This window comes from Sciurus vulgaris (genome assembly GCF_902686455.1).
Source record: "Sciurus vulgaris genome assembly, chromosome: 1".
NCBI lineage: Eukaryota > Metazoa > Chordata > Mammalia > Rodentia > Sciuridae > Sciurus > Sciurus vulgaris.
In genome coordinates, this window is record NC_136461.1 from 22,320,033 (window position 1) to 22,344,427 (window position 24,395).

At 38.0% G+C, this 24,395-nt stretch overlaps 1 protein-coding gene across 16 annotated transcripts in view; it reads right to left on the minus strand.

Annotated features, from left to right (window-relative positions):
- The window catches only part of PUM1 (pumilio RNA binding family member 1), a 122,913-nt gene that overhangs the window by 93,372 nt on the left and 5,146 nt on the right, over positions 1-24,395 (minus strand). The gene's annotated exons all lie outside the window — the stretch shown is intronic.

Consider the following 24,395-nt stretch of genomic DNA (forward strand, 5'->3'; position numbering starts at 1 on the left):
GGAGATGTACTATATGATTCCATTATATAACATTTTTGAAATTACAAAACTAGAAACAGCATAAACCACTGGTTGCCGGGGGTTAAAGATATGAGAAGGAAGTTGAATCGATAGGAAAGATGAATATTGTTATAAAAAGAGCAACACACTTTTTTTTTTTAATTTTTTTATTTTTTTCTCTGAGGCATGGGGGATTCAAACTGCGGCCCTAGCGCGTGCTAGGCGAGCGCTCTACAAAACGAGCTATTTCTTCAGCACCAAAAAAGCAACACTAGCAACTGTTCAATATCTTGACTGTCTGATGAGATCATATCTAACTTGAGAGAGATATGCACTGAATATAAACAAACCAGAAATCTGAAAAAAATTGGGTGGATTGTATCAATGCCAATAATCCTAGATATGATCTTAAATAAGTTTTGCAAAATGTCAACACTGGAAGAAACCGGCAAAGTGTACCAGGGAATTCTGTCCTACCACAGACCCCTTTATCCATAAAGTTGTTCCAAGACTCCCAGTGGATGCCAAAAACAAGACAGTAACAAACCCTACCTTATGCCTGTTTTTCTACTATACATACCTATGAAAAGACTTCATTTTTCACTCAAAGTAAACACCTTATGGTTTCTCTGTGGCATAACCAAATTGCCAGCATCACTATGCTTGCACTTGGGACCACTACTAAGTGAAATAAGAGGTAACTGAACCACTGGCCATTGACCATAAAGGTACGCTGACATCTGATAATCAAGGTGGTTGAGGACAAGCAGCAGTTATACAGATAAATACAACAGGGTCTGGGTTCTATATCAGTGCCTCACATATACAAAGCTCTCAGTTCAATCTCTAGTACCAAAAAAAAAAAAATATATATATATACAATGGACAAAGGGATGATTAATGGCCCAGGAAGTATGGGGCAAAATGGCAAGGGACTTCTTTATGCTACTCTGAATCAGATCAGTGTAAAAATTAAAGCTTACAACTTGTTTATTTGTAAATTTTTCATTTATTATTTTGAGACCATGACTGAGCTCTAAACTGCAGATAAGGGGTGACTACTGTATTTCTTATAACTGCACATGAATCCACAATTAACTAAATTAAAATGTTAATTTAAAAGGCAAATACAAGAAGGAAATCACAAAAATCCAGCTTTTGATAATTTGTGAATAAAAAAAATCAAAATATTCAAATACATGGCCAAAGGAAACTTTCTCAGGTTACAAAACATACTCATCTGAAAGTTTCACCAGGGTTGATCAAGTGGGGTTCATCCCTGGAATGCAAGGATGGTTTAACATCCATAAATCAATAAACGTAATCCATCATGTCAATAGACTTAAGGATAAGAATCATATGGTCATTTCAATTGACGCAGAAAAAGCGTTCGACAAAATACAACACCCCTTCATGCTCAAAACACTAGAAAAAATAGGGATAGTAGGAACATACCTGAACATTGTAAAGGCTATTTATGCTAAGCCCATAGCCAACATCATTCTTAATGGAGAAAAACTGAAAGCATTCCCTTTAAAAACCAGAATAAGACAGGGATGTCCTCTTTCACCACTTCTATTCAACACTGTCCTCGAAACTCCAGCCAGAGCAATTAGACAGACTAAAGAAATTAAAGGGATACGAATAGGAAAAGAGGAACTCAAACTATTCCTACTTGCTGATGACATGATTCTCTATTTAGAAGATCCAAAAGACTCCTCCAGAAAACTGCTAGACCTCATCAATGAACTCAGCAAAATAGCATGCTATAAAATCAACACGCATAAATCTAAAGCATTTTTATACACAAGTGATGAAACTTCTGAAAGGGAGATGAGGAAAACAACTCCATTTGCAACAGCCTCAAAAAAAAAAATAAAATACTTGGGAATCAATCTAACCAAAGAGGTAAAAGATCTCTACAATGAAAACTACAAAACACTGAAGAAAGAAACTGAGGAAGACCTCAGAAGATGGAAAAATCTCCCATGTTCCTGGATAGGCAGAATTAATATTGTCAAAATGGCCATACTACCAAAAGTGCTATACAGATTCAATGCAATTCCAATTAAAATCCCAATGATGTACCTTACAAAAATAGAGCAAGCAATCATGAAATTCATCTGGAAGAATAAGAAACCCAGAATAGCTAAAGCAATCCTTAGCAGGAAGATTGAAACAGGGGGTATCACAATACCAGAAATTCAACTACACTACAAAGCAATAGTAACAAGAACAGCATGGTATTGGTACCAAAATAAACAGGTAGATCAATGGTCCAGAATAGAGGACAGGGACACAAACCCAAATAAATACAATTTTTTCATACTAGACAAATCTGCCAAAAATATGCAATGGAGAAAAGATAGCCTCTTCAACAAACAGTGCTGGGAAAACTGAAAATCCGTATGCAACAGAATGAAACTAAACCCCTATCTCTCACCCTGCACAAAACTCAACTCAAAATGGATCAAGGACCTCGGAATCAGACAGAGACCCTGCATCTTATAGAAGAAAAAGTAGGTCCAAATCTTCAACACATCAGCTTAGTATCAGACTTCCTTAGCACAAGAAATAAAAGCAAGAATCAATAACTGAGATAGATTCAAACTAAAAAGCTTTCTCTCAGAAAGGAAACTATCAGCAATATGAAAAGAGAACCTACAGAGTGGGAGAAAATCTTTGCCACTCATACTTCAGATAAAGCACTAATTTCCAGAATATACAAAGAACTCAAAAAGCTCTACACCAAGAATACAAATAACCCAATCAACAAATGGGCTAAGGAAATGAACAGACACTTCACAGAAGATCTAAAAGCAATCAACAAACATATGAAAAAATGTTCAACATCTCTAGTAATAAGAGAAATGCAAATCAAAACTACACTAAGATTCCATCTCACCCCAATTAGAATGGCGATTATCAAGAATACAAGCAACAATAGGTGTTGGCGAGGATGTGGGGGAAAAAGGTACACACATACATTGGTGGTAGGGTTGCAAATTAGTGCAGCCACTCTGGAAAGCAGTGTGGAGATTCCTCAGAAAGCTTGGAATGGAACCACCATTTGACCCAGCTATCCCACTGCTTGGCCTATACCCAAAGGACTTAAAATCAGCATACTACAGAGATACAGCCACATCAATGTTCATAGCTGCTCAATTCACAATAGCCAGACTGTGGAACCAACCTAGATGTCCTTCAATTGATGAATGGATAAAGAAACTGTGGTATATATATACAATGGAATATTACTGAGCTATAAAGAATAGTAAAATTATGGCATTTGCAGGCAAATGGATGAAATTGGAGAATATCCTGCTAAGTGAGATAAGCCAATCTTAAAAAAAATCAAAGGACGAATGATCTCACTGATAAGCGGATGATGACAAAAAATGGGGGGGGGCAAGAATGGAGGAAGGAGGAACTGTATAGAGGGAAAAGAGGGGTGGGGGGAAGGAAAAAGTAACAGAATGAATCAAACACCATTACCCTATGTAAATGTATGATTACACAAATGGTATGCCTTTACTTCATGTACAAACAGAAACAACATTATCCCATTTGTTAACAATAAAAATAAATTAAAAAAAAAAAAAATACTCATCTGCAAGTTTCACCAGGGTTGGGAATATGGCCCACTGGTACAGTGCTCACCCTAGCACTCTCAAGGACCTATGTTCATACTCAGAATCACCAAAACATAAGTAAAGTAATAAATAAAGGTCTCATCAGAATATAAAGCAAAAATCACAACCTTTTCCATACTGTTCTCAAGTTGGAGAATTACATGAATATTCCAGCAGAGGAAAAAAAAAAAATGCACATTACTTACCCTCCATTCTCAAAATCACTACACACTGAGAAGATAATGATAAAAATCTGCAGTCTTGCTGGGCATGGTGGCACATGCCTGTAATTCCAGCAGCTTGGCAGGCAGAGGCAGGAGGATCTTGAGTTCAAAGACAGCCTCAGCAATTTAATGAGGCCCTAAACAGTTCAATGAGACCCTGTCTTTAAATATAATATACAAAGGGGCTGGGGACATGGCTCAGTGGTTAAGTCCCCCCGGGGTTCAATCCCTATTACCACCTCCCTCCAAAATCTAGTCTTGGGGCTGGAGATGTCACTCAATGACAACAATTCCCTAGCATGCCCAAGGTCCTAGGTTCAATTCCCCAGTATTATTATTTTAAAAAATAAAAAGGTCTATCACATGTGGCCCAAAGATTTTGTAGGTTTCATATTGACAATGTCTCTTGTGCATGAAGTCTCCAGAAACACAAGATATAAAGTAATAAAATATGCCACTTACTGACTTCTTTCAAGTAATGACTATACCAAGCACTATTCCCAACCAATTAAGGGTACAGAAGGACACACACACACACACACACACAAAGGAAAAACAAACTTGTACAAACACTTAATGGACTATTATTCAGCAATAAACTCTCAAATGCATTTGACTAAGGAAAAGAAATCAGGTTCAAAAGCTACGTACAATACAATTCTACTTACAGTATATGACATTATGAAAACCATAAAAACTACAGACACGGAAAACAAGAGGTCAACAGTCACTGGGAACAGAGGTAGGAGCTGACTACAGAGGGAAAACAGGAAATTTAGGGGAGTGAAACAACTATTCTGTATCTTGGGTTACAAGATTCTGCATTTGTCAGAACCTATAAAACCATATGCTAGACAGGTACAGTGGCACTCCCATGTCCCAACCACTAAAGAGGCTGAAACAGGAAGATCATTTGAGCACAGGAATGCAAAACCAGGTTAGGCAACACAGAAAGACACTGTCTCAAAATATTTAAAACTATGGTTAAGTTTATTGTAAAATATACCTTAATGAAAGATGGGAGAAAAAATACACAAGAAGTAGAAGAGCATTATGAAGGATTGCACTCTTTTTCCCATTCTAAGAACATAAATGAAGAAAAATTCAAACCTCACATATTTCTAAACAAAAATATTACAACACCACTTTAAAAAGCAGTATTTAGCTGGGCCTGGTGGCACACACCTGTAATCTCAGCAATTTGGGAGGTTACCATAGAAGACTTACAAGTTCAAGGTCAGCATCAGCATCTTAGTGAGACCCTATCTCAAAATTTAAAAGGGGTGCAGGGGTTGAAGGCTGGGGACATACCTCAGGAATAAAGTAACTCTGAATTATATCATCCCCCAGTACAGTGAATAAAAAAATTTAAAAATATATATATATATAAATAATATTTAGAAATCTAAATGATCAATATATTAGAAAACATTATTTAAAAGAATGTGGACAGGCTGCCACTCCCTCTGGAGATTACCCCTGATAGAATGGGTATTACCTGCTTTACTCCAAAGGCATCTCTCTTGAGATTGCCCCCATTCTCCCTGGAATATGTATCTACTTTTGCAAACAAACCGCTGGCTTTGAGGGGGGTGGGGGGATATGAGGCCACAAAATAGAATAGAACACTATGTAGCCTTTAAATTGTCTGTGGGAACTTTGTCATAAAATATTTTTTTACTGTTTTATTTTTATTTATTGATTGATCCATTGATTGAGACAGGATCTCACTAAATTGCCCATGCTGAACTTGTCATAAAACATTCCAGTAAAACATTAGACTAGGATGCAGCTCAATGGTAGGGCACTTGCCTAACATGTATGAAGCCCTGGGTTCAATCCTAGCACAATAATAATGAGAGCAAAAACAATAATTAAAAAAAAAAAAAAAAACACTATAATCACAGAAAATATTTGCTCTTTGTTTTTTTGCAGTGCTGGGGATGGCACCCAGCCTTGAACATAGCTATGTAAGTTTTCTACCACTAAGCTACAACCCCATCCCCACAGAAATGTTTTTATTTATCTCATCTTGCTCCACTAAGGATTCAGAGACTTACAAAATCAAATAACTTCAACAAATAAGAAAAATAGGGAAATGGAAAATGAGAACCTAATCCACAAAATGTAGGCTATTATGTCCTATATATTTACTAGAAATGAGCCATAAATTTAACTCTACCACTCCAAGTTAAATAAAGCACAGAAATAATCAGTAAAATTCACACTGCAATAAAATGTTTTAAATGAAGAATGAAAACAAAGATCCAGAAGCAAACACCTTTATTTTTCTGGTGACAAGATCAAAGATGTGGGCTGGGGCTGTAGCTCAGTGATAGAGCACTTGCCTAGCACATGTGAGGCACTGGTTTCAATTCTCAGCACCATATGTAAATGAAAAAATAAAACAAAGATCCATCAACAACTAAAACAATTTTTTAAAAAAGAGCAAAATGATCTTTTATTTTTTTGGGGGGTGGAGAGTACCAGGAATAAACTCAGGGGAGTTTATCCTCTGAGTCACATCCCCAGCCCATTTTTATATTTTATTTAGAGACAGGGTCTCACTGAGGTGCTTAGGGTCTCCCTAAATTGCTGAGGTTGGCTTTGAACTCACAATCTTCCTGCCTCAGCCTCCTGAACCTGTGCAATTACAGGTGTGCACAACCATACCTGGCTATGATCATTTGTGTACTTTGTTTAGGTTTTAAATAAAATTATTAGAAGACATATTACAAAATATAAATAGTGGATTCCAAAGAGACTTGGGAATATAGCTTGGAGGTAGGGAACTTGCCTAGCCTAAGTAAGGACCTGGGTTCAATCCCAAGCACTGCAAAAATAAAAAATAAAAATAGATTCAAACAGAAGGATGAATTACAATTGATGGTTGGTTAGTTGGTTTATTATATGTTCTAATTTTGTAATTTTTAATACTTTCCAAAATTTACAATGTACATTTACTGATTTTAGAATTCAAAACTATCTACATGCCATTAACAGGAAGAAAACATTTTATTTGACCTTTCAATCATAATTTATGAGAAAATAAAGAACAGAATTAGGCTATAGGAGGAATCCTTAGTTCGCTTACAATATTAAAAAACCTAAAACTAGGTTCAACATCAGTTTAAAAAAAAAAATCATTCATTTTGTTTCAATCTGCCTGTAAAACTGGCTGACATATTGTAAGATGTAAAAGAATAAACGGTGTAATAACAAAAAGCAATCCATATTAATAATGTCACATTTCTTAGAGAGTTTCTCAAATTGAACAGACCCCCCCCCCTTTTTTTTTTTTTTTTTTTTTTTTTTTTTTTTTTTTGCGGTGCTGGGGATTGAACCCAGGGCCTTCTGCTTGCAAGGCAAGCACTCTACCAACTGAGCCATATCCCCAGCCCCCATTGTTATTAATGCATTACAATTAACAGAAAATAAGAGCTTCTTCTAACAGGTCTTCAGTCAAGAGGCCCAGAAACAGCCTTGTCACCAAACCCAACTCCCCCTTGTCAGTAGTGTAAGAGAATAAGAAACTCTCAAGTCAATCCAGACAAATCAATGCACTCTAAGTAAAAGGGAAGCTACTCAGCACATCAAAGAGCTCATTCTGGACTTCGTGATCCTGAGAACATAATACATAAATTCAAATCTGTATCTTTAAGAGAAATCATTTTAAGAGTTCTACCTCCTCTGAATTTTAAAAAGTATAAAATGTACTAATCAAAGTATCACTGACTCTCAATCAAAACATAAAGAGAAAAAGCAGAGCTTAAAAATCTTTTAATCCTTGATGTGTATTCTAATTGTGTGGTTGCATTAATTCTTCATAGAATTCCACCTGAAAGTTATGAAACAGAAAAACTTATCCATTTTTTGAAAGCTAACTATCTTCATTTCTTGCCCCTGTAGTTTTGTGAGGCCATGAAGCATAGAGAAAGTTTTCCCTCTTTGGGCAAAAGGTATACCTTATACCACATTTATTACGTTTTAATAAACTTGAAGACTATGAGTACCATGGAACAATGTCTGAAACTGAATTTAAAATTCATCTAGATCAAACGATTGTTTTCCTCTCATTAAAATTAATGGTTTTTAACCAGGCACAGTGGCACATCTGTAATCCCAGAGACTAGGAAGCTGAAAGTGGGAGGATCACAAATTCAAGTTCAGCCTCAGCAACTTAATGAAGCCCTAGGCAGCAACTTGGCAAGACCCTGTCTCAAAATTTTAAAAAAATTTTTGGTACCAGGGATTGAACCAGGGATGTTTAACCACTGAGCCACAAGTCCAGCCCTTTCAATTTTTTTATTTTGAGACAAGGCCAAGGGCCTCATTTAGCTGCTGAAACTGGCTTTGAACTTGCAATCCTCCCAAAATTGCTGGGATTATAGGTATGCGCCACCATGGCTTGCTCAAAATTAAAAAAAAAAAAAAAGAAAGAAAAGAAAAGAAAATGTTTAAGGAGTTTAAGGAAAGGGGATATAGCTCTGTGGTAAAAAACACATGGGTTCAATCCTCAGTACCCAAAAAAAAAAAAAAAAAAAAAAAAAAAAAAAAAAAAGGATCAAGGGAACTTTGAGACAACAGGAGGTATAGTCATCATGTTGACTGTGGCTAATAGTTTCAAAGAGGTATTGGGCGCGGTGGTGCTCATCTGTAATCCCAGCAGCTTGGGAGACTGAATCAGGAGGACCTTGAGTTCAAAGCCAGCCTCAGCAACAGCAAGGCACTACTAAGCAACTCAGTGAGACCCTGTCGTTAAATAAAATACAAAATAGGGCTGGGGATGTGTCTCAGTGGTTGAGTGCCCCTGAGTTCAATCCTCAGTACCAAAAAAAAAAAAAAAAAAAAAAAAAAAAAAAAAAATATATATATATATATATACACACTTTGATAGGCCAAAATTTATCAAACTATACAGCTAAAATACGTGCATTTTACATAAAGCATACTTCAATAAAGATTACTGTTTTAAAAAGAAAAAATTGGTGCTTGCCTAGCATGCCTGAGGTCCTGGGCTTGATCACTGGCATGTCAAAAAAAAAAAAAGGAAAAAACAAAAACGAAAAAACTCAGGCCCTAGAAATATATCAATAAAACAATAAGTCAAAAAACAGATCCACACACACCTGTAATTCCAGTGGCTAGAGAGGCTAAGACAGGAGGATTCCAAGTTCCAAGTTCAAGGCCAGCCTCAGCAACTTAGCAGAACCTTGTCTCGAAATAAAAAATAAATAGGACTGGAGGATGTGGCTCAGTTAAGCACTCCTGGGTTCAATCCAGGTACCAAAAAAACCCCACACCAACATCAACAATGACAACAAAAAAACCCAGATCCACGTATATACTGAAACCTCTTTTATTATAAAGTAAGTTTTCTAAATCAATAAATGATAGCAGAATCACTAGCTATCCAACTGAGAAAAACAAAATTATATCACTATTTCCTATCTAAATAACAGACAGAAATGAACACAAAATGGACTAAGATAAAAATACAAATATAGAACCATAAAAACAGGTGCAGTGGTACATATCTATAGTACTATTTACAAAGTAGGCTGAGGCAGGAGGATCACTTCAGTGCATAAATTCCAGACAAGCCTGAACAACGTAGAGACTCCATCTCGCTGGGCACAGTGGCTCAGGCCTGTAATCCCAGCAGCTAGGAAAGCTAAGGCAGGAAAGCCAGCCTCAGCAAAAGCAAGGTGCGAATCAACTCAGTGAGACCCTGTCTCTAAATAAATACAGAAGGCGGTGGGAAGGCGGGGGAATGTGGCTCAGTGGTTGAGGGCCCACTGAGTGGTTGAGTTCAATCCCCAGTACCCACCCATCCCCCCAAAAAAAGACTTCATCTCAAAATAAAAAAATTTAAAAAAAAAAGAATCATAAAATTAAAGAACAACATGAGTTTGGGAGAGGAATGACCCAAGAATGTGAAAGAAGTCAAAAGCAAAAGACCTACACTTTACATACATTTTAAAACTGAATTGCAAACAACACAATAAAGACAGTTAAATGGCTAAAGCACTCTGGTGAGTACAGGAAAATAATACACGCATCTACCAAGAAAAAAAAAATGGACAAAGAACACTCATATAGAGTAAATGAAACTTTAAACTGGTACAAGATATCTGAAAAACAATCTGGAAATATCAAAAATATTAATATATTTGTTAGCAAATTCACTTTTATGAATTTACTCAAAAAAAATGACTCTAGAATACAAATATTCTACGAAATTGTTAGCCAGTTGCAATGAGGCACACGTGTAGGAGGATCAGAAACAACATAGCAAGATTCTTAGACTCCATCTCAAAAAAAAAAAACCTGCAGCAGCATTTAAAATGTCAAAAACCAGGCTGGAGCCCAGCGAGGTGGCGCACGCTCTCCTGTAATCCCATCTACTCAGGAGGTGGGCGGAGGCAGAAGAATCACAAGGCCAGACAGAGGAATTTAGGGAGGCCCTAAACAACTGAGACACTGTCTCAAAATTGAAAAATCAAAAAGACTGGGGAGGTAACTCAGTGGTTAAGCACCCCTGGGTTTAATCCCTGGTCAAAAAAAAAAAAAAAAAGGGCAGAACCAGGCTGGAGGGCTGGAAATGTGGCTCAGTGTTTAGAGCACTTGCCCAGCCTGCATGAGGCCCTGGATTTGATCGTAACACTGCACATACACCCCCCCAAAAAAAAGCAGGGATGAGAAGGGGGCAAAAACTGAAAACAACCTAAAGTTCACAAACGGGAATAAATGGCAGTGTACTTTCATGTACTATGGCCCTTTAAAAATAATACAAAGGTATCTGTTCATCTCAAAGGATGGCCACTAAAGAGCAGGAGGCTCGGCCAGTAATCCCAGCAGCTTGGGAGGCTGAGGCAGAAGGATAGGGAGTTCAAAGCCAGCCTCAGCAACAGCAAGGCGCGAAGCAAACTCAGTGTGACCCTGTCTCTAAATAAAATACAAAACAGGGCTGGCGATGGTTGAGCACCCTTGAGGTTCAATCCCTGGTACCAAAAAAAGATACCACAAGATGTATGTGTGCATGTGCGTGCACACACGTATATTTTTGTAATGTGGAGAAAACGATCCCATTTTTTTTTAAAACTACATGTAGATTCATGATCTGTGTTTATATAAGCACAAAAAAACCTGGAAGGAAATGAACCAAACAGAAAAATCAGTTAACTCTGAAAAAGATTATTAAAATTGTTGTAGAACAATCATGTACTATTTAAAATATTCCACTTTAGGCAGACAGATTAGTGGTTGTTTAATGCTGGGGGGAAGTGAGAATGGCTAACAATGGCTACCGGGTCTCTTCTGCTGGGATGAAAATATTCTAAAATCGACTGATGACTGCACAACTCTGGTAAGGTAATAAAAAGCACTGAATAAACAGCAGTACCCTTTAAATGGGTGAATTGTATGAGGATTATATGTCAATAAATCAGTCTTAAAATTCCACTTTAGAACAAAACTCGTATGTAAAGAAAAAATTTGTATTTAAATATTCACAGACTGTACTTTATACAAGGTCCCAAGAGAAATTTTAAACCCAAAGAGTGTCTCTTTTAAAAAAAATTCAAATGAGCTTCTCAGCAACTCAAGAGCCTGAGTCAGGAGGATCACAAGTTTGAGGCCAGTCTGGGCAACTTAGTGAGACCACATATCAAAACAAAAATAACAAAGGCTGGGGATATAGCTCAGTGAGAGAGCACACCTGGGTTCAATCCCTGGTACCATAAATAAACAAATAAATAGCTTCAAATGGTCACTAGTATTAAGAACTATTGGCAATATAGCGGAAATTACAATTTTCATTCAATCATAATAGGAATACTATTTTCTTTAGCTATCTTAAAAGAAATATTCACTTTTAAGAATAGAACTTAACCTCAAAAAAGTGTTAAGTTGAAAACAGTATAGTGCCTGTTCCTAGACATGTGATATAGCTGGAAACAGAAACAAGGTTTCAATGTTTTACCAATTAAGGAAAGTAAACCTTGTTACTACAGCCCTTTCTGTTTGCCTATCTCAGATAAAGTTTTAAGAAACTCAAGGAGCCAGGTGAGGTGTTGTACAGGTATAACCCCAGCAGCTCCAGAGGCTGAGGCAGGAGGATGGGAAGTTCAAAGCCAGCCTCAGCAACTTAGTGAGGTCATAGCAACTTAGGGAGACCCTGTCTCTAAACAAAATATTTTTAAAAAGGGCTGGGGATGTGGCTCAGTGGTTAAATGCCCCCAAGTTCAATTGCCAGTATCAAAAGAAAGAAAATGCAAAAGACACAAGAAACACAAAATCAGAGCTGACAAAACTCCTTAAATGTTCTTTACACTTCAATGAATGCTCGCTGGCTCCTTATCAATCCAAACCGTCTCAGTATTCAAACCCTACATTCTGTTAAACCTTTATCAATTCAAAACAACTTAATAATATTCTTCAAAAGAAACACTCCACTCAATGTATCTCTTCAATATGCCCTGATGGCAAAAATGTATTCATTCATCATTTATGAAATACATACTATTTGCCAGGTGCCAGAAATAAAAAGCTGAAAGACTTTTTTTTAGGAACTATCACACTGGTTCTTAACTAAGGTGCACACGAGGATCACCAGGGAGTACTTTAAAAAACAATACATGAACTGTGACTCATCACTGAAGATTCTGATTCAGTAGGCCTGGACTTAAGCCCAAGAATCTGTTTACTGAAACAGCTTGCTAACACCCCGCAATGAAAAGGTAAATATTCAACTACAATACAGTGGCTAAATGCTTCAGTAAGATGTGTACTAAGTACCACAGTGGCACCAAAGGAGAACACCCCACCTTGGGGGAGCGGGGAGGGGCATTGTTTACCAAAAATGAAGGTACTTTAATTCAAGCTTGAAAAATAAGGAGATGACTAGGTGAGTGAGGAAGGAAAGGAGTTCTAAGAAAAAACTACATAAATAAAAATGGAACCAACTGTGATAAGAAACTACACAAAATATAAAAATAGCATATGCATTCAGAAAGCTACAAATATTTCAGTATGGCTGAAACAAAGTGCCAGTAAAGAAAACTGGAGAGGTAAGCTGCGCCAAAACATGAAAGGTCTGCTATGCCATGAGGAGGAGCTTAGAAATTATCCTAAAAGCAATAAAAACACAAAAACAAAGAGAAATTAAGTAAAAGTAAGATATATGCAGACTATGTCTTTGGAAAACTTTGGCAGCAGCATAAAATTATTTCTAGATACAGAAAGGAGGCACACAATAATACAACAAAATTACCTGTAGATCTCACTGGAAACACTCCAGCAACCTATGCACAACACATTACTAACATTTTTCTTTTTTACATTAAAACACAAATAATTAAAAGAGATCACTGCATTGGAAAAATAGTTAAATGATTTCCAAGATCTTTCTTAACACCAAAATTCCACTGGAAATTTATGAACCATCCTCTTTCATTTAAACAGGCAAAGCAAGCTCTTCATATTAAGACAGTATGGTTTGACATTTTTCTTTTTTAGCCAACTAAAGTTTGGAAAATAAAAAATGGACAAGAAAAAAAAACTGCTTGTAATATTTGTATAACAATATTTTGTGATATTTCCTTTCCTCCCCGTCGTTAACCAAATACATCACTCTGAATAAAGAACCTAAAGTCTATTTTCTAGAAAATAAATTCACAAATGACAGAATTGTATCTGATATACAATTACTTTCATATGATTTTTTTTGATCCCCATATCCATATCCATTCTTATTATGACTGCAATTCTCATTTTGAAACAATTTTCCTTATAATTCCCTCCTCCCTCCATGTAACTAAGTTTCTTCAGAGCAAAAAACATTAATTCCATTGTTTTGCATTTTACAAGGCTTCTGACCCATAACAATATCTTTCTAATTTGGGATTACTGGGAGGGGATAACAATTTTATCCAATAAACTCTAACAATTTAAAGAATATTTTTTAATTAACAGCAGGTTTGGTGCTCTTAAATACATACAGAAACTAGAATTAGGTTAACAAATTGTTCCCTTGCTGAAACCCTCCAGGATCTTTCCTTAATAAGAGGAAAACCTTCATGAGCAGATCAACTAGCTACAGTATATCCGTGGCATAAGCAGGCCCTGGCCAAAGTTGTAAACAAGCTTATTTATACTATCAGACTACAAATATTTTCTTCAAAGAAAAAAAAAAAAAGGTTGCCCGTTAACCCCAGTAAAACTTGTGACTCACTTGGAAAACATCCAAGCCCAGTGTGAAGCTGTAGATAAACTAATCCTTCCAACTTCTAAAGGGCACTGACACCAGTGATATTCGTCAATTTTGTATCCATACATTAGAGATTTATGTACTCTTACAACCTGGGCAGGGGGGAAGGGAGGTGCAGTTCAATGACAGAACACATGCAGAACATGCAAACAAAGCCTGACTTCAACTCCCAGCACCAAAAAATAAATAAAATAAAATCCATAGGTAACCATGAAAAACAAAAACACATATCCCCACAAAGAGCTGTACAAAAAAAGTTCACAGTAGCATCATTCAAAATTGCCAAAAAGTAAAAACAACCCCAAAGTCTATCAACTGATAAACAGAAAAATAAAATACAGCAGATCTATACAATAGAACATTATTCAGAAATAATGATATAACATGGAGGAACTATGTGTGGGGTGCTTGCTGTGTTGGGGACTGAACCCAGGGCTTTGCACATGCTAGGTAAGCACTGCAGTTGAGCTGTGGCCCAAGCCACTTAACATTAAGTTAAATGGAGGAAAGCAGTCACAAAAGGTCATATATTGTATGTTATTTGCATGAAATGTCCAGAACAAGCAAATCCATAGAGATAGAAGTAGACTGGTGGTTGCCTAGGGTGGGGGAATACATGTTACTGGTTAAAGGATTTGGGGGTAATGAAAATGTTCTAAAACTGTGGTGATGGTTATACAACTGTGTGAATATAATAAAGACCATTGAATTATACACTGTAAAGGAGTAAATTATGTATCAATAAGGCTGTTATTTAAAAAAAAAAACAAAACGCTTTAGGGCCACCTATTTCCACAAACCTAAAACAGTTTTCCTAATGAAATTTGTAAAAACACTAAGGAAAGTACTTCAGAGTTGGTGTGTAGCTCAGTAGTAGAGTACTTGCCTAGCATCCATGAGGCCATGAGTTCAACCCCTAGGACCACAAAAATTTTTTTTAAAATAAGTACTTCAACTATTGCAAAAGCACTTGTTAAAGTCAACTCATAGACAAATCCACATCAGATAAATCTTGTGAAACCATTAATAGGGCATTTGAAAAAAAAAAAACACTTCAGCCAGACATGGTAGTACAAGCCTAGAATCATGGCTACTAGGGAGATTATGGCTGAAGGATCTCAAATTCAAGCCCAGCCTGAATATAGCAAGATCCCCATCTCAAAAAATAAGCCATGCCTGTAATCCCAGCGATTTGGGAGGCTGAGACAGGAAGACTGCAAGTTCAAAGCCAGCCTCAGAAACAATGAGGCACTAAGCAACTGAGTGAGACCATGTCTCTAAATAAAATACAAAAAATAGGGCTTGGGGTGTGACTCAATGGTCGAATGCCCCTGAGTTCAATCCCCAATACCCCAAAATTAATAAATAAATGAACAGTTCTCAAGATATATTACACAAAAATTTGAAAAACATTCCTCTGATGAAAGTCCAATGAATCTTCAACCTCAAGTTTTATCACTAATGCCATGGACACCCTTCAAACCAAGTTCCTCAACCAAATTTCCAAGTATTCAACTTACCGGGCAGGGGATGTAGCTCAGTGCTTGAGCAAGATTGTCCTAGCATGTATGCAGCCCTGGGTTCCATCCCCAATGTTGCAAAAATAAAGATAAACAGAGAAGTCAATTGATCTAAACTCACCCAACCTACTGCTAATCTCTGCACCACTTCTCACAACATTTCCACCAGGGAATAAAGTGTCAGTGCAAGCCACAGCTACACCCTGAACAAAGTTGCAGTCTCGTTATGGTTCCTTACCACATCCAGAAAGATAAAGTAACTGAAGGTAAATATAGGGACCGGAGGATAGAAATCAGTGGGGGCGGGGGAACCAGGTGCACAACTGAAATTCCAGACACTGAGGAGGGTGAGGTAGGAGGATTACATATTCGAGGCCAGTCTGAGCAATTTAGTGAGACCCTGTCCCAAAATAAAATAAAAAATAAAAAGGGCTAGGAATGTAGTTCAGTGGTAGAGCACTTGCCTAGCACACAAGATTCTGGGTCCGATTCCCAGTTCAGAAAAATATATTTATACATACATACACTATCTGTTCTTAACTTATTCCACTTGATTTTCCTAAATATATTTATACATACCCTACCCTCAGCACTCACTACTTTGTTGGCACTGTGCTATAATTATAATGTACCTCTGAGTGTGAAAGTTATTTCACAAAAGTAAATATCTATATAGATTCTTCCCCCCACCCCTTTGGTACCAGAGATTGAATCCAGGGACCCTTTACCACTGAGTTACAGCCCCAGTCCTTTTCGTTTTTTTAATTTTGAGACAAGATCTTGCTAAGTTGCTTAGGGCTTCCCCAAGTTGCTGAGGCTGGCTTTGAACTTGCAATCCTCCTGCCTCAGCCTCCAAGTTGCTGGAATTACAGGCATGCACCACCACAACCGGCTAGACAGATTCTTTCCACAATACCCAGAAGCATAATTCTGTCCTTAGGCTTAGCATGTAAAGTATTCAGCAAATGCTGTTGCCTGAGAGAAAACAGTTACCTATACAGAAAAGATGTGTTCCTCTCCTCAAACTACTAAAGAGTGTGATGTAAAACAAGGAAAATACATCCAATCACTTGGCAGTTTATAAGGCACTTCAAGCACATTCCTAACTGGAACTGAAAACCCTAAGGCTGCGGGTGTATATGGCACAGTGGTGGAGCACTTGCCTAGTATGTACAAGTCCATGGGTTCGATCCCCAGCACCACCAAAAATAAAAAAGGAGAAATTGAAAAAAGAGGCTTTTCCTAATTGCTATGTTTTTTTCTTTTTCTAAGAATCTCATCACTTTTTCCATTCCCCTCTTTTCTTTAACCACAGCACACTCAGCAAATTCTATAGCCTACTGTTCTTAACTTATTCCACTTGATTTTCCTAACATATTCTTCTTTTCCCATTGTGACATCTCACTACCACCAATCACGTAATTTTTTCTCTAACCATATCAAAAACCTTCTGAAACAAAACAAGCTGCAATCAAAGAAGTACAATCAACTTTTAATACAGCATTTAGAAAACTGAGCTCCTTTTTGGTTCTGGGCATTGAACCCAGGGCCCATGTTCTCAACTACTGACCTACAACCCCAGCTAAAACAATGGAACAAGATAATCCTTAGTTATAGTCAAAGAAGAGCTGTTATGGTTCTTTTGCCCAAGTACACAATGTTTGCTATTTCCACAATCCCACAGTACTGGGGACTCGAACCCGGGCCTCCAGCATGCAAGTCAGGCACTCTACGTGATGGGCCAAGTACACAGTGTTAAGCCTTGTGAACTCAGAATATAATGGAAAATGCTCTTAAGAGTAGAGGTACAAGAGAAAACAAAATATGAAAGATGGATTATTTAACTTACGGTTAAATAACTAAATGCTTCTGGACCAAATGCAGAGGCACTTGAGCAAACTACCCAGAATCACAGGAGATTCATGGCTAGACAGTATAGCAGCAGGAATAACAAAAAGGGAAGTCCAGGGAATGACAGGACTCCCCAGTTTGAAGAATACTTGTGTTCCCTCCCAGTTTAACACTATTCCCAGTAATTACAGGTATTAAGAATTAACTCCCAGAACTGGAGAGTAAAAATGGCAGGCACACCAAAGATCGGCGTCAGCATACCATGGTATCTCCCGTTGGCTGTCAATCTTTGGCGGAGACTGATAAACCCTAGTGCCAATGACTGCAAGCCAAAGAGAATGAGCTCTGTGGAACTGTCCTCAAAATTTCCTTTGCCCCAGCACAGAGCTTCCATCTATCTCTGCCCCTTATAACCCAACACAAAGGCCAGAGTTCAACAAATGGACCTTCAAATTTTTTCCCTATTTCATCATCCACTTTATCTCACAGCAGTTTACAGAGAAAACAGATTTCACAACATGAGAATAAAATTCACAAGTCAAAAACTTGACCTTCAGTTTTACATGATGAAACTTTCAATGTTATTCAAAAAATAAATCAAGTTGTAAAAATTACTGTTAAATAAGCAATTTTTAGGATATGCAACTTATTTAAATGGGAAGCTATATTTTCAAGTATTTTAATCCATATCTATTGTCTTTATTTTTACTACAATTTTACTGCCCACTCCCAAAAAAGAAATTCACCTTTCCTTACTCCCCTCCAACAACCTCAATTTAACACAAAAATGAGGACTTTGAAGTTTCTAACAATATCAAATATAATTATCTTATGTATTAAACCACATTACATGTAATTTATTTATATTCTTAAAGCAGGAAAACATTCAAGAGGGATGGCTCACGCATGTAATCTCAGCTAACTGGGAGGCTAAGGCAGGAGGATCAAAAGTTTAAGACCAGTTTGGGCAACTCAGACCCTATCTCATAAGGGGAAGGGGGTGGGGAGGAATAGGTAATGCAGCTCAGTAGTAAAAAACTTGAGGGCTGGGGATATAGCTCAGTTGGTAGAGCACTTGCCTCTCAGGCACAAGGCCCTGGGTTCAATCCCCAGCACCACAAAAAAGAAAACACACACACACACACACACACACACACACACACACACACACACACACACAATTTGTCCAGCACGCACAAGGCCCTGGGTTGGAATCCCACTTTTAACATACTGCATATTATTGAAACTTTTTTTTTTTTTTTTTTTTTTTGACTGTGAAGAGCACACTTTATTGGTAAGTAGAGAGCAGCACAGTGACCAACAGAAGGTGTCCAATGGGCATCCAACACATCGTACTCCAAAAGATACACAGGATGTTGTTCTGCTAAAGCACTTGCCTAGCATGTTTGAGGCACTGGGTTCGATCCTCAGCACTACATAAAAATAAAAATAAAGGCATTATGTCCATATACAATTTAAAAATATATATTTATACATGTGTGCATATATATATATATGAATCAACAGGAGGTGCTGGGGATATAGCTCAGTTGGCACAGTGCTTGCCTCGCATACACAAGGCCCTGGATTCCATCCCCAGCACCACAATTGAAAAAAAAAAAAAAAAAAAAAAAAAAACAGGAAGCTAGGTGCAGTGGCCCACACCTATAATCCCAGTGGCTCAGGAGGCTGAGGCAGGAGGAGTGAGGAGCTGAACAACTCTGTGAGACCCTGTCTCTAAATAAAATACAAAAAACAGGGCTGGGGATGTGGCTCAGTGGTTAAGCAACCCTGGGTTCAAACAACAGGAACATGGATTCCTCTGGGCATCTTCCCCAAACTCAACCCTCTCAGGCATCAAGAAAACTCCGAAGATAACTATGGTTCACAAGAGATAGAGCCCCTCAGGGGTGCCTTCTTGTTTTTTACAAAGAACATTTCCTTTAGATTTTTTGAAGTCTTCATTTGTTTCTTCATTCTACATTCTCGCAAGGCCATCGGACCAGCCTCTGTTCAGACTGCCTTGATGTCAGCACCAGAGAGGTCATCCTTTCAACATATCCTCTTTATTTTTTAATATTTTTTAGTTGTCAATAGACATTTATTTATTTTTTATGTGGTACTGAAAATCGAACCTAATGCCTCACACATGCTAGGCAAGCACTCTACCACAGAGCCACAACCCCAGCCCTCACAACACATACTCTTAAACTCTTAAATTTTCAAACTTCTATCTATAAGGTCTCATGCTAACCAGGTGTAGTAGTGCACACTTCTAATCCCAGCGAGTCAGGAGGCTGAGGCAGAAGGATCAAAACCTTGAGACCAACTTCAATAGCTTAGTAAGACCCTCAGCTTCTTAGCAAGACCCTGTCTCAAAATTTTTTTTAAAAAATTTTTTAAAGGACTGGCAGCTGGGCACAGTAGTACATGCCTGTAATCCCAGGGGCTTCCTGAAGCAGGAAGATTGAGTTCAAAGCCAGCCTCAGCAAAAGCAAGGTGTTAAGCAACTCAGTGAGATCCTGCCCTTAAATAAAATACACAATAGGGCTGGGGGTGTGGCTCAGTGGTCTAGTGCCCAAGTTAATCCCCAGTACCCCTCCAAAACAAAGGACTGGCAATGTAGTTCAGTGGTGAAGCACTCCTGGGTTGAATCCCCAACACTAATAGATGAATAAATAATCTTTTGAAAGAAAGTATCCAAGAGGGAAAAGTAGCCATTTGCTATCACAGGCAGAAAAATCCTAATTTCATAAGGTAAAAAAGGCAGGCACTGTGGCACACACCTATAATCCCACTGACTTGGGAAGCTGAAGCAGGAAGACTGAGTTTAAGGTCAGCCCCAGCAACTTGCAAGCCCTTCAACTTAGTAAGACCCTGTCTCAAACTAAAAAACTAAAAAGGACTGAGAATGTAGCTCAGTAGTAAAGCACCTCTTGGGTTCAATACCCAGTATGCCCCACCCAAAATAGAATAAATGGAAAACTGGTAAGAACAGTCTGGAGACACAGCTCAGTAAACTTGGTGTTACAGCCCTTGCCTAGCTCTGCAGAGTCCTTGGTCTGATCCCAGCACTGAAAAAAAAAAAAAAAAAAAAAAGTAAAAATAAAAGTGTGAAAGTGATTGCTCATAAATGGCAGTAATTATGAGAGAAATAATGTACCTGGCACAATAAACAGTTCCCTTCCCTCCAACACTGCTGGCGGGCATCACATTCTTCCCTTCCCCAGTTCACTGATGGAAGCACTCTGCCAATATGATCTTAAATTCTGTTCCATTGTGCCAAAAAGCCATTTTAAAAAAATGAAAAAAGGCTGAGACAACAGGTACCACCAGAGAGGAAAAACAGCCCAGTAGTTTAGAATACTCTGGCAATAAGATCACTTTATATTGAGTCATTCTCTCTCTACAGATGTTTCCCACATTACCACTTAGAACACTTACAAAAACAGAACAGAAAAAAAGTAGACCCTAGCACTGATGCTCTTGTGAAGGGGGGGGGGGGGGGGGGGACTCCTGTAATTTTAAAAGGAAAAAAAAAAAAAAAAATCAACATTATTTGTATTTATCTCCTTACTATCACATTTATAAATCAAACTTTCCAGCAAAACTATCTCAAAATTATTCCTTTACTTTACAAAATGCTATTCTTTTGCAATAGTTCTGTCCTGTTCAGTTTGTCTCAAGGCATAAGTCTACCTGGAGCATGTGCATAAGAACCAAAAACAACTTATTTCAAAACCAGGTTCTAAGGGTGTGCCTGTAATCCCAGCTAGTAGGGAGACTAAGGCAAAAGGATCACAAGTTCGAGGCCAACCTCAGAAACTTAGTGAGACCCTGTCTCACAATAAATGGGCCAGCTATTTAACTCAGTGGTATAGCGACCCTGGGTTCAATTTCCAATATGGGGGCATGTTAGTGGGGGACAGGTTCTATCTCATAATGAAGCTTCAGTTCCTCATCTCTCAAAAAAGTATATTACTGCCCACATGGGATTGTTGTAAAGATTAAATACAAGAAATATGTAGTCCAATGCCTACAACATAAGTGCTCACTAAATGCTGCAAGTATCGGTAGTTTTCAACCAACCTCCTTTCCACTCCGACCAAGCTGACATATCTGATGGCCTCTTACCCTCCTATCAGTAACGGGGGCTAAAAGAGTAGAGATTCTCCACCTAGAGAAATGCCCCTTTGTTCTTCAACTGTACTACACTCACCACCTTGGTACCCTGACCACGTGGACTTTCTATTGCCAACTATTAACCAGCAGGACAGCTGAGATATACTTTCCACTACCTCACCTGGGACAAACCTGAAAACCTTCTGGTCTTCCCTCATTTTGTCAACATAAAATTTCAGAATACCTCCTGGGAAAGGTGCACGAAAACCACAATAGTCTCTGCCCTTGAACAGTTCAGTCCAGGAGGTGAAATAAACACCAAAGTCATAAATTACAATGTACTATTATAATGACTGCAAATGTAATCTGTGGGTAGTCCAAAACCAACACACCACAGCAACTACCCACAATTCTCTAATGTTCATTATCTCATGTGTCCAGCCTAACAGAATTATGTGGTGGTGGTAAATATCAACTCCAAGTGGGGTCAACCAATTTAGGTCCCCTAGGTAAGGAACAAGTTTTGCCATTTAATATTATTAACTCACGTTTGCTAACTGACCTGGATAAAACTGCTCCATTAGTCAAGATGTGATTCCTTATCATAGGGCTCAGTCTAAGATAGGCCAGAGTAAGCCTTCAATGAACACTTGACTGGGGGTGTAGCTCAGAGGTAAAGCACAGCCTGCCTTAGCATGTGCAAGGCCCTGGGTTCAATCCTGGGTTCAATGCTGCAAAAATTTAAAAAAAAAAAAGCTTGTTGACTTGCACAACACGACCAAATTTTAGATCTTGGAGCTCTGCCAAGGATTAACCAAGAATCTGATTTGGGGGCTGGGGAGATAGCTCAGTCGGTAGAATGCTTGCCTTGCAAGCAGAAGGCCCTGGGTTCGATCCCCAGCACCCAAAAAAAAGAATCTGATTTGCCCACCTAGCAAAGGACAAGCTAAGCATCTTGATTTGCCTTTCAGCTTTCACTCATCAGTCTACCATTAGGAAAAACAACATAAGATTTTATAGATCTATAATACAGATTTTAAACACTAATGTTTCTAATTTTTAAACAATGTTTGGCCAACTAAGGCAGAAATAACAGACACTCTTCTTTGCCCATTACACAGGCACCACCCAAATCAAACATCTACTTTGAGTTCTCTCTACATTTAACAGCTGCCTACAATATAATCCCCACCCTGCCCTGGGATATTCTGCCTCTACCTCAAATTCAGTAACCTCAAATTCAGTAAGTATACTACCAAATTTAATCAACTTGTTCCCAAATCAGATCCCCTCTGTACTTTGCCTCTATTACTTCATTTTCCCAGGCACCTAAGATTTCTACTTGAATCAACAAAGTCTGTATGTCTCAGTTCCACACTATTCATACAGTGTAGGGATCAAATCCAGGACCTCAAACATTAGGCAAATGCTCTACCACTGGGCTACATCCCGTTCCTACACCCCTACATTCTTTTACATCAGGTCTGTTAAACAGGTTATCCAATTAGCCTCAGCCATTACCCACTCCAATCTCATTACCTACTGAATCTTCCCAAACTTCAACTGAATAACCCACACACTGAAAAACCCTGTTGCCTCCCAAAATAAACCTAAGCCTGGTGTTCAAGGCCTTTATTTCTGCAACCATGTCCTTTTTTTCCCAACCTTACTTAAAAGCTAAAGAGTTAGAGACTCATCCATTCAATACATTTCTTTGAAAGCGCTATTATAGTGTTGGGGATGTAGCTCAGTGTAGAGCACAACTGGACTCAATCCCCAGCAAATCCTCAGTACCAAAAAGAAAAGAAAAAGAAAGAAAGGAAAAAAAAAAAAAGGAAGAATGAAAAAGTGCCCAAGTGCACAGGAAGCTCCCTATACATTATATTTCTTTGCATCCTTCACCTACACATAGTAGCACTAACATTCAGGATTTTGTCAGTAAAATGATCAATGTGCTCAAGAAATTTGTTGAGTAAGAAGATAAATCCTGCCTGCTTTCACTATGGCACACCACCCTTTTTGAGGGTCAAGGAAAGCATAACAGAGAATTCAGACATTTGCATATTTGAATTGCCTGTTTTTGAGGCGAAACAAAGCATCAGAGGACTAGTGAAAACTGCCAATTCTTTCTGCTAAACAGAACTCAGACTGGTTATAAAACGAAACTTTGCAAATTTAATCTATACCCAATTCTCAAAAAATAGTCTGATTAAAAGTCTAACCAGGGGGCTGGGGAGATAGCTCAGTCGGTAGAGTGCTTTTCTTGCAAGCACAAGGCCCTGGGTTCGATCCCCAGCAACCAAAAAAAAAAAAAAAGTCTAATCAGTTGGTCAGGCAAAACTCTTTCTGTAAAATATAGTCTGATTCCAGCTTTGGTTTTAAGTTAGTAAGATTAAAAATTAAGCAAAACCAGGGAAGTATAGGGGAATGAAATTGAACAAAGTATGCTTTGTGCATGTATGAATAAGTAACAGCAAATCCCACTATTATATGTAATTATAATGCACTAATAAATTTCTTAATTAACCAAAATCCAACAACTTATTAGAACAAGAGGACAAGATGGTTAAAACCTAAAAGCAGCCAGGTGTGGTGGCCCACACCTGAAATCCCAGCAACTCCAGAGGCTGAGGCAAGAGGATCGCTTAATGAGACCCTCAGTAACTTAGTAAAACCCTATCTCAAAATTAAGAAAATAAAATAGAGCTGGGGAATGTAGCTCAGTGGTAAAGTATCCTGGGTTCAATCCCCAATATCACAAATAATAAAAAATAAA